The 12,612-nt window shown below is 34.2% G+C and overlaps 1 protein-coding gene across 3 annotated transcripts in view; it reads right to left on the bottom strand.

Moving 5' to 3' along the window:
* The window catches only part of LOC123306664 (nephrin-like), a 721,736-nt gene that overhangs the window by 136,645 nt on the left and 572,479 nt on the right, over positions 1-12,612 (bottom strand). The window lies entirely within an intron of this gene.

Here is a 12,612-nt window from a genome sequence, read left to right as displayed (position 1 = left end):
TTTTCAAGAAAGAGTAAAATACGGTAGAATAGTCTGGGGTGCTAGTTCTGGAGACAAAGATATCCTTGTAACACAAAAACGTGTAATTAGAATTATATTTAGAATGCCATATTTGCAATCATGTAGATCAGTCTTCAGAACCAAAAAACTTCTCACTATATACGGGTTATATATATTCGAGATCATAGTTTTTGTATTCAGGAACAAACACTTATTTCCTAATTCAGACCATGGCTATAGACGTAAAGACGATATTGTATTCCCAACACATCGCTTGACATTCTCTGAAAAAAGTCCATATTATAAGGGTATTAAGTTCTACAACAGACTTGATAACCAATTAAGAAATGTGAGATCAGAAAAACAATTCAAGATGAGATTGAAGCAATTTCTGATAAATCTGGAACCCTACACTATCGAAGAATTTATGTTAGGTAATTTTAGTGAGATACGAATGTCTTAACAATGTAGTTTTCAGTAAGAAGCTAAATGAGGTTTTTGATGTGACGTCATTTCATTGTATATTAATAATAATAATAATAATGAATCTTTATTTATCCTGTAAGACATTCAACAATGTATAGGACAAGTCAGGACATTGCATAGAACGAACATATTCATCTAGCAGAAAAAGAAAACAAGAAAAAATCCTTAAATCTCAAAAAGTATCACAAAGAAATTCATCTACACTATAGTAACATTGCCTAACTAGTACAACAATGCCTTTACTGCTGCACGAAAACACTTTTTGTCGAGAATTTTTATTCCTTCTGGTAGTTTATTGAATATCCTGATACATATATAAGTTGGAGATGAATCAAATCTGCTGGTGTTATGCTTGGGTATGGACAAGAAGCTTACATACCTTGTGTTATAATGATGAAAGCTGGAGAGTTTAACATAGAGGTTTTCATTATCCCTATTGTAGAGAAGACATTTATAAATAAAGATACATGGAACAGTCAGAATTTTATGTTTACGAGAGAATGGTTTACAAGATGTTCGTGAGCTAAGTCCAAAAATCAAACGTAAGATACGTTTCTGTGCAAAGAGCAATCTAATGGAGTCAATTGAGTTGCCCCAGACCTCAATGTTATATGACAGCTGAGAATAAACTAGACCATAATAGACATTCAATAATGCTTCGAGTGGAAGCGAGCTCCTTAGTCTGCGTATAGCGTAAACGGAAGAGGAGAGTTTTTTACTAACATAGGCAACATGTTCGCACCATCTCAAATTGCTATCGACTATTACACCTAAGAACATTGTGGAATATTTGGAACGGAGAACCTCCTTTCCAGAACTCAGACTTAACGGAGAGGACTCTTTCAGTTCGAATTTTATCACTTCAGTTTTACCCACATTTAGTATAAGTCCATTTGCCTGACACCATGATGTGAAGTTTTTCAATAACAATTCACACAGATCCATGAGCTCGCCTAAACTCTTTGCTCTCACAACAAATGAGGTATCATCTACAAACATTACAATTTTGGCCATCTCTATATTTTCCGATAAATCATTTATAAATAATATAAATAGTAATGGTCCTAGTACCGAACCTTGTGGAACACCGAGTTCAACAGCAAATTCAGAAGAGCATTGATCTCCCACCTTCACAGTTAATTTACGATGGGTCACGAAATTTACAATCCATCCCAAGAAAGTACCCCGAAATCCAAGATTATAAAGTTTACTTTCGAGGAAACTAGGGTCAATGGTATCAAAAGCTTTTGCTATTGTAAAAAGTGATTAATATGAAATAAAGAAGTGTTGAAGTTGAAGTTGAAGTTGAACAAATAATCGACTATGAACCTACCTTTAAGTTTTAGATCACTTATGTTTGCATAGAATGAGACTAAGGCCCAGTTTCTTAATCATTGGTAACCAGTGGTGGTTTATTAACCACTACCTTTGAGTTAACCCAAGGTTTAAAAAGATGCTCGTTTCACAACAAAAAAACGAGTGATGGTTTTTTGACCATCGGTTAAAATTTTTTTCTGAAGGTTGGTAGTGTTTTTCGTGTACGATAGATCTACTTTTGGGTTATTTATTACTGACATTTCGTATTTCTGTGAAACAAGAACTTAAGAATATAGAAATTGTTATGAGTATGACAGAAAACGAATAAAACGTATGAGCACCGTACGAGTGTTTGATGTTCTGTGCTGAAATGAGTTTCATAATTGCCTAAAGGTTATTTTTCGTTTGGATTTTGATTTAAGTGAAGCTGAAGCGTTCGTTTTTTCTTGTGCGAACTAAGAAAAAACAGTGTGACTGTGCTGGACCAATAGAAATTATTACTTTATTGAAAAATTCAAACAAAATTGAGTTTTGCATTTATAACTTAAAGTTCCTTAAATAATTTATATCTATCTAGGTGTTTTCCTCAACAATTCTTCAAAAGCCTATTTTTATTAATTATTTGAATTTGAATTGAGATGCTTTGATCTATTTAAAAAATTCAAATTTCACCACTCTAATTCAACATATTTGTATAAAAACTATTCATAAGATTCAGTCTAGTTCTTCTAGTTCTATTATTTGACAATAATTCCTGATCCCCTATAGGGGACACAGCAACATTTTGATATGAATTCATTGCTTCTTCTTCTCCTTATGAAGGAGGCTGTCCTTCATTTTCATTACAAGATATGTTATGTAAAAAAACTGTGGACTTAATCATCATCATTGCATCTATACTTTTAATATTCTCATTGAAGGAGCTGAGATTCTTCGCTTCCAACTGCCTTCCTTTCCACTGTGTTTCTGAATCTACAGAAGAAATCCAGGTCGACATATTACACAAAATAATTCCTCCTAGCTCCAAATCTTCTGGGCCTCACTGTTTCCTCATCACTACTATGAGTATTCATCATAATCGTCCACGATAATCGTAAATAATAACTTATAAGCACCCAATAAATGTAAAACGCTTTCTAACCAGTATTCCCGAAGAAATGCTGACTTGTCTTTGACAGAACTCAAAATATGTTATCTATGCAGAAAAGCATACGCCACGAAACTTCTATGTCCAGGCAACTCATAGTTAACTCATGAAATTTTCGGTGTTAAGTCAACCACAAGTTTACTTTAGGTCAAACGATAAACCACACTTTGTGAAACAGAATTTTTGATTTAACCACTGGTCACTACATAACTTTGGGTTAACCATACATTGTGAAACTGGGCCTAAGTGTGAAATTTCTCGCATGCATTTCAAGTAGCAAAGAGTCCTCTGTCCTCAATATCGATTCCAAGTGTGTACCTGCAAAGTCTGTATCGCGTAAAGAGTCACTTTCCCAAACGGTGGGGAAAAAACCCTATTTTTCTCTAGCACGCATATGAAAAAATATCGGGAGTTTTTCCGAACAAAATATTTAAGAGTAAAGGCAAGCGCACATACAACGGCATCGGACGGACGGCATGGATCGGAATAAATTACTTTCAATGGAACTGAATGGAGCAACGCACATATGGGCGGACGGCAGGCATCGCATCGCATCGCATCCGACGGAATTGAGGAACGAGAATTAAATTCCGACCGATGCTTGCTGTGCCGGCCGATCCCGACATATGTGCGATACCAATCGGAGATTGCCGCGGCATCTGCGTCATTTTACAAGTCTCTACATGCAGCGGCTTGTACGGGTAGTCATACGAAATACGAATTCACGGCAAAAGCATGAGTTTTCAGGAGAACTTAATACTGCGCGTACAAAATTATAATGAATTGTACAGGGTGGGCAAATTTCGATGTTTTAGCACTACAGAAAGCTGCTAAAACATCGAAATTACCCGTTTAAAAGTAAACCAGAGGAAATAGACAAAATCTGATACCCCATTCTCGTTCTCTTTTTCCGAGAAACTTACAATAGTAGTAGTGATTTTTGGCCACTTTCTTTTGTTTTCGACTTATAAGCAAAAATTGGAAAAATGGCGATATCGAAATAAATTTATATCTCCGCTTATACTGATGATAGAGCTCTGAAATCGAAACATTATACAGGCACTTTTTTACGTAGAATCCAGTGGCCGTCTCGCCTTTTTAGCAGGAATTTTAATTACGAAGCTATGATCCAAAGTATGGTTCTTTAAATGGGAACCCTAGTTTTCTGTGCAATTTTTGGAAAGCTTAATTTTTACTGATTTCAAAAATATATAACATCATATGGTTTGTATCAATATAAATGATAAAAAATGGTCAAAAACCTTTTTTCTCAATATTTCTATAGTTTCAACTTTTGATGAGCACAGAAACATATAGCATCGTATGATTACCACTGTCTCCTTCTTTAAGTCTTTTCATTATTATGAAAATTTATTAAATATATCTGATTCAAATTTTGTGAAAATTGGTAAACTGCATAGAAAGAATGACATTGCTGGAAGGAGACGGCTTTTGTTATAGGAAACTCTATTTTTCTGTGCTCGTCTAAATTTAAAACCATAGAAATATTGAGAAAAAAGGTTTTTGACCATTTTCTATTATTTATATTGATACAAACCATAAGATGTTATATATTTTTGAAATCAGTAAAAATTAAGCTTTCAAAAAATTGCACAGAAAACTAGTGTTCCCATTTAAAAAAACAAAACTTTGGATCATAGCTTCGTAATTAAAAATCCTGCTAAAAAGGCGAGCACGCCACTGGATTCTACGTAAAAAAGTGCCTGTATAATGTTTCGATTTCAGAGCTCTATCATCAGTATTAGCGGAGATATAAATTTATTTCGATATCGCCATTTTTCCAATTTTTGCTTATAACTCAAAAACAAAAGAAAGTGGCTAAAAATCACTAGTAACTATTGTAAGTTTCTCAGAAAAAGAGAACGAGAATGGGGTATCCGATTTTGTCTATCTCCTCTGGTTTAAAAGCTGTAGTGCGAAAACATCGAAATTTGCCCACCCTGTACAATTTAAGTGACAGAAATTATAGCAACCATTTTTTTTTCGTCCTTCATCAAGTCCGGAAATAAATGAACATATTCTCCAAAATCCTTCCTTTTTTACATATGTCATGTATCCACATTCGTCTACGATTCCTTCGCTTTTGAAACTCTTCTTCCTCCAGAACGAACGCTGGTTCCTCAGCGCAACTAATCTATTCCTCCGGAGTCCGGCGATTCCGATGTTATATGTGCGATACCTTCATAAAAATTCCGCCGCTGCCGTGCCGTTCCTTCCATGCCGTCCGTCCGATGCCGTTGTATGTGCGCTAACCTTTAATCAACATCTGTCGTGTCCCTATGAAGCGAGCGCCAGCGTTGAGATAACCATGGTAACGACATGCAGAATTACGTCTCTAATTGCATATTAATTCATAAAATCAAATTGGATTCGTTTCCTAAATATAAATATATAGAAAAAATATTGTTCCTAACCATACGGAAAAGTGTCTTTCTCGCACTCAACTGTTTGCCCGAGCTCTGCTTCGCATCATTTGGGCAACCGCAGTGCGGAAAAGTGGCACATTTCGCAAAGTTGAGAAAATATCTTTTGGTATTTGTCACACCATGAACACACACTCCTTCAACTATGCTCAGTAGTTTGTGTAGAAGAAATGAAATGAAAGAATATTGGGATTCTTGGACTAATTTTCTTTATTGTTCTTCAATACAACGCCGACGTTTCGGAACGACTTGTTTCTTTTTCAAGGCTAAAAATTTAAACACATTAAAATTTTCATTCGAGATCATTCGTACACACAATTACCTAGTATTCTGAACAATATCGTCGTTTCGAAACGTCGGCGTTGTATTGAAGAACAATGAAGAAAATTAGTCCAAGAATCCCAATATTCTTTCATTTCATTTCTTCTACACAAACTACTGAGCATAGTTGAAGGTGTGGGTGTTCATGGTGTGACAAATACCTAAAGATATTTTCTCAACTTTGCGAAATGTGCTACTTTTCCGTACTGCGGTTGCCCAAATGATGCGAAGCAGAGCTCGGGCAAACAGTTGAGTGCGAGAAAGACACTTTTCTGTATGGTTAGGAACAATATTTTTTCTATATATTTATATTTAAGAAACGAATCCAATTTGATTTTATGAATTAATATGCAATTAGAGACGTAATTCTGCATGTCGTTACCATGGTTATCTCAACGCTGGCGCTCGCTTCATAGGGACACGACAGATTTACTCTTTAATATTTTGTTCGGAAAAACTCCCGATATTTTTTACTAAATGGACGATAACCTAAGAACAATTTGTGTAGAAGATTTTCACCATAACGGTTCTGAGCATAAACATAAGGAGCCATAATGTTCCTAGTTTTTTAAGAAGATTCTGCGGAGAAAAATGTATATTTCTTATTCAAAAAATCAACTGAACCTTTAAATGACCTTGAAATTCAATGACCCTCTGAGAAATAAGAAACTTTTATTCGAAAAATTTTCGATCCAGGCTCTTCCCAAGATGTTACTTCAGTGAAACATTTCGTTGGACTTCGAGAAGATACCACACTGAAATCACCTCGTAGATTTCTGAGGAAAATTTTTCATAGCTAATCCATATTTACCAAGTCGAGTATTACCACCTATGTTCAGTTACTCCCGGATAACCCTGTATACGAGTATATATGACAGGATACTAGGACTATGGTCCTTCTGTCCCTGGTTTAGGCCTGCCAGTAATTCACAGAAATAGGATCAAGATGAAATTCAAGTTATTATGAATCACACATTTCTGTTGAACATAATCTTCAGCATTACCTTACATGAATACGTGAATGCTTTATTGCCAAATCTTTCTATTATCACTTCGATCAAAGATCGTGTTCTGTGCCACTATTTCACTGAAAGGATCAAGACCAACCCATAATTACGAAAACTCTCTTACGTGACTTTGAAAGATAAGCCATTGCTCTGATTTCTCCTTGGCGACATATATTTATGGGAATATGTAAATACACCAGCTATCTGAATATCATGTTTGGTTAGGGGTATATCAATACCCAAAACACCTATGCATTATGTAGTTTAAACTAGTCACGAATACTGAAGTTGGAGGAATTATGGAGATTTCCAAAATGATCCTCTACTCAGGGGACTTTCAACCGGATAATTATTTAGTTCCGAATTGCGTTACTTAGTAAACGAAGTTTCGAACGAGTATAGCATTATACATTCGCATGACTTGCAGCAAGCTGATCTGTCTGGCTTTCGAACGATAATTTTAAAAAACGGTACCTTTAAACTCTTCAATTAGCGGAAGTAGAGCAAATTTTGATATAATCTACTCTGTTACACATCCTTCCGAAAGAAACTTTTAAAATTCTGAGAAGTATTCACTTTATAGACAATAAACGAATTTATTTGGCCTATACTTGGTGAAAATCCATTATTAACCGAAGAAACTGAATGAAATGATTGCTACAATTCCACTAGTGTCACCTTCATCCACTTGAAGAATTTATTATTGTGATAGCGAAACACGTGTAGTGATGAGAAACATACGAGGATGTATTGATATCTAGTTAGCCTAGACCAGTTCCATGCATAAAAAAAAATTGCGTTATCATAGCAACGAACAATAACTCATTAAAAGTGTCAGTGTGAAGTTTGAGATCAAAAAAGTAAACTAGAGTTACGCAATAAATTAAAAGAAAAAAGATGTCCACCGAAATTGTGAAAATCGAAAAAATCATCATCAAGTACCTGTATTTAAAAGGGGTAAGAGGTGCGACCGTGAAAAATTGGACTGCAAGCTTCAAAAGAGGTAAATTTTCCATTGAAGATGACCGATCGGGAAGGCCAGTTTCTGTGTCAGTCCCCGACAATATCGATGCAGTTCATGACATGATTTTATCAGACCGTCGAATTGAGCTAAAACGGATATCTGATGCACTGAATATTTCATACGAACGCGTTCATTATATAGTTCACGTCAATTTCGACATGAGAAAAATTGCTGCAAAATGGATGCCCAAATGTTTGAATGTTGACCAAAAGCGTGCAAGCATCGCGTTCGATCTGTGCTCGATTTGAAAACAATGTAGATTTCTTAAACCGAATTGTTATTATGTACTTGGGTACATTCATACGATCCAGAAACATAGCAACAATCGATGGAATGGCGACACTTTGGTTCTCCAAGACCTAAGAAGTTTCGTGTCCAAAAATTTGCTGTAAAATATCTTGCTTCAGTTTTTTGGGATTGCCATGGAGTAAACATGATTGATTTTTGGATAAGGGTAGAACAATAACCGGAGATGACTATTCGACATTACTGACCACTCTACGGAAAAAAATTAAAGAGAAAAGACGCGGATAGCTATCCAGAGGTTAATTCGTGTTTTAGGGTTTGAATCACTAGAACACCCCCTTATTCACCAGATTTGGCTCCATCCGACTATCATCTGTTTCCTCAACCGAAATAAATTCGAAAGATCGTAAATTTCCTTCCAACGAGGAGGTAATTTTTTTTTAATGATCTAGAGACGTTGCAAGTTCGCTGTAATAAATGTATTCAATTAAGAGGAGAAAACGTTAAGTAATAAAATATTTTGACATTGAAACTTTGTTTGGTTCTATAGTAGGCTAAGAATTTTTTAATATATCCTCGTAGTGTAAAACGCGTAATTTACATTCTCAGCCATGTCCATTTTTTTAAAATCTGACCTCTCTAGCTAGCGAACTCAGGAATTGCAACACCTTCAATGATTTACTTTAAGAGGGGTCTACACAGTTTCAGTGGTCAGTTCAAAAAGAGGAAATGAATTTCTTACGTCAGAAACCACTAATTTATATGAGATTTTTATTATAATTCAATTCAATCAGTTCGTCACCTCGGAAAGTAAGGATAGCAAAGCAGAGTTCGGGTAAGTATCACTTACACATTGTAGGAATCATTGAACATAAATAAATTGTTATTAATCCACGTTGTTGTTTTTTATTTTGAGTGAAAATTGTTGAAGTTAACTCGCTGAATTGTTTGTCGGTTGTTATGACAACAGATAAGTGTATTACATCAGTTTAATTTTTGATAAAACACATTCAACAATGGTGAAATATTGTAATACCACTTGGTGCGAAAAGTGGTTTACAATTTTACAAACCGGACGAAAATTACTGCAAAACAATTTGCGTCAAACATCCATTTTCAGGCTTTCTTCTTTATTATAATTGAAGCTCATAATTCGTTATATAATTTGTGTATTTTCTCGAATATTTCTGAAAATGATAAAAAAAACATACTAAGAAACTACTAACTGCTGAAAAACAAATCTTCAAAACTCTTATTTTTTTAACAACAAAGAACATTTTTCGAGTAAATATCTGTAAGATAGTATGGAATTAAAGAAGACAACATGACAAAAATGAAATTATTCCGACATTTCTTGTGAGTGAAAAGGCACTATGAGTCTGACTTATTTTCATCATTTTATGGGTCACTTTTTTCTACGACAATCGTAATAAATTCTCATTTTACTTTCCATATAGACCATTCGTTCATGATCGATGGAAAGGGGTGCTTGATAAAGAATATAACTCAAATTTTTCATAATTAAGATTTGCTTTTTATGTGTTCCTTATTACAATTGCCATCCAGATTCCGTATTGGAAAATGATCATCACAAGCTCTACGTGGACAATGGAAGTTGAAAGACATCAAGACCATCGCTATAGTATTTCATTCTAAAGGCCTGAAAACTTTAAGAAAACTCAATGGGATGAACATATATATGGAGTCATGCAAAACGCGCTACTGATTGGGACGGCGAGAACGGTACGCACGTACATGAGAAATGCGAAAGAACCCAACAACCACCATGAGTCCGAAAATCGGAAAATGGCTATAACATAATCCTTTTGATATCAGAGATATCTGAGATAAGTGAATATTCGTTTCGAGAGGAGTGTGGAAACAGGAAGGCTAAAGTTACAATCATAATACAAAGAAAATAATAATAAGTACGGACAAGATAATGCTAAATGAATGTTGACCGTCTGAAAATGTTCTCTGGTCTGAAGTCTAATGAATTAAGAACAAAACCGATTCACAAATTGAAATTCACATCGATAAATTTCCATCAATAATGAAGAAATGAGGTGAAAATATCACCTTCTTTGAGGTTCCAGGAAACCCCTTTTATAAATATTTATGAAACTTGTGCTTTCCGGTACTAAATGGAAATAATGGGTTATCTGAATAACCAACTAGAAAAACAAACTGAAATATAGCCCTCGCGAATATGCAAAATAGTTTTATTTGTAACCATATGTTATGAGGAAACGTTTCGAGCTGGAAATATCGGAAAAAATCATAATTTTTCCATTCGTCTCCTGCTGTATTTATGACATAATCAGAATAAGCAAATCCGCATACAGAATACCTTAATTTCATTTCGTAAAGGGGCGCGTTTCGGACGGATGAAATATAGGTCCGCGTTTATCGATTTTCATGGAGCTGTGATGGTCCGGATGTGAAAACGTAAACAAGGAAACTTTTAATTGTGTCGATGTCTCCAGTGTGTGCTGGAGAATAAAAACTCTAGGTATATATATATATCCAGTCCCAAGTTTTTATCTTTGGAAGTTTTTGTTTTTGAAGAATCGAAAATATATTCAATCGATTGATAAAGTTCTATGAATTATTTTCATGAAATTGAAGCAGAATACACCAAATCATGCATTTGCACTTCCTCCCAACAGCTAATAGTATAAAAGTTATCAGAGAGTAAAATTTACTTTCGATAATTTTTAATAATCAGAATGGAAGGATATGTTGAAGATTAATTCGATAGTTTCATACAATGGTAACTCTCCCTAAGAATTTTTTGTTCACTTATTTACTTTTATTCTTAAAAATCACCGACATTTCTATTTCAAACAAACAATTTGAAATATGGTGAATTTAGTCGATGATCTTTGACGGTAAATTTTTCCAAAACCCATAATAGAGGATTTCCATCGAATAAAATTCGATTATATATTTAATTCTCCTGGATAATATTACTGCAGATCAGCAAACAGATTTGATGAAGACATTAAGATGACACTACAAAATCTGTTATATTTAAACAAAGTTTCACCTCAAAATGCAACATGCAAAATGCTTTTGATGCATACAATACATATTGTATATGTACATTAGCGTTACTGCCGTTGCTTCTGCAGAATGCGCAGAAGTAAGTTTTTCTGCTCTAAAAACATTAAAATCGTGGCTGCGAGCCACTATGCCTCAAGAGAGACTAATCGCGTTAGCTCTTATACATGTTCATACAGATACGGATATCAATATTGCAAATACAATTTATCAACAAGATTGCTGGATATAAAAAACTAGGTACATATTATCATTCAAGGAATATTTTTTTCGAATAAATTTTGTTATAAAGTATGTTTTAATTTCTACGAATATTTTATTATTTTTATATTTAATATATTCATTTCGGATGTGATATTTTGTTTGTATATAAAGAATGACCTTTTTATTATATACCTAAGCCTAACTCTCGTAAGCCAATTGGCTGGAAACGAATCTGGTTAAATCTATGTCATCAGAATAATTATTATATTATTCGTGTTAAAGCTTAGGTTCTGATTGTATAGAAGCGTGAAACTATTGCTTATACTTGCATCGGACGGCAGATCCGAAACTTGAAGAGTGTCACAATCAGAATATTTGTTTGGATGGAGTCTTAAATATTTTTGGAAAAATGACACAAGCATTTTAATGAGCAAAAATGTGTTTTGAACAAGCAATACATACATCTCGTTTTTTTAGTATAAGTGTGACATGTAAATGTTTTACCTATACCTTATACTGAAAAACAAATGAAATCCTTTCATGAAATTCGTAGGTAAACAGTTACCTACGTAAAAGTAAAATTTTTGTATATTTTTTTCGCTTTTCTTGAGGAATTTCTTCCACGATATTATCATTATCGCATTCATTCGGTGACCGATTCTTTTTTGAGATGGGTTACAAATTTCAAAATTATTTAATGAGAAATATAAAATTCAATACCCCTCTCGTTTTTTTCTTTGTTTTTTGTTTTCAGATTATTCTTCGTCAACCATCATAGTAGAAAGAAGGGGAGGAAGTTTTTGGATTTTGTCCTATGAAGAATAGTCCTTCAATATAATAATTTCAGCTTATTCTTTACACAAATACATCATCATTACACTTGTACGGGCAAATAGAGAGTTTTTTCTGAGGTTTTTATCTCTGTTTTTTCATGTATCATACGAAGAAATGTATGGTACCCCGTTGACATTTTTCCTCTGCTTACACTGAGATCTGGAACGAGGAACAGGTTTTTAGGATCTGTCTCTTGTTGCCATTTCTTTACACCCGCTTCATTGTTTTTCAGATTGTAAAAGTTTGTAACACTCTTTTTCAAAAGAATCATTATCATTATCGCGGTTCGAATGAAAATCTTACAAATAATTTAATCTGATGTCCTCTCATGTGGTGCACACAATTATGTTCCTAAATATTTCGAATTGAAAATGACTTAAATGACAATTTATATATTCTTGTTCAGGTTATGTTGGAAAAACTCTCCAAGAAACTCATTCTTGTAGAAAGTTGCAGAGTACATTTGAATTTGAATGATTTTTCAATATTTCACAAATGTATCCTGGAGATTTGATTTGG

Source organism: Coccinella septempunctata, chromosome 2, assembly GCF_907165205.1.
Source record: "Coccinella septempunctata chromosome 2, icCocSept1.1, whole genome shotgun sequence".
Taxonomy (NCBI): domain Eukaryota; kingdom Metazoa; phylum Arthropoda; class Insecta; order Coleoptera; family Coccinellidae; genus Coccinella; species Coccinella septempunctata.
The sequence above is the reverse complement of the archived record's forward strand: the minus strand, read 5'-3'. Positions and strand labels throughout refer to the sequence as shown.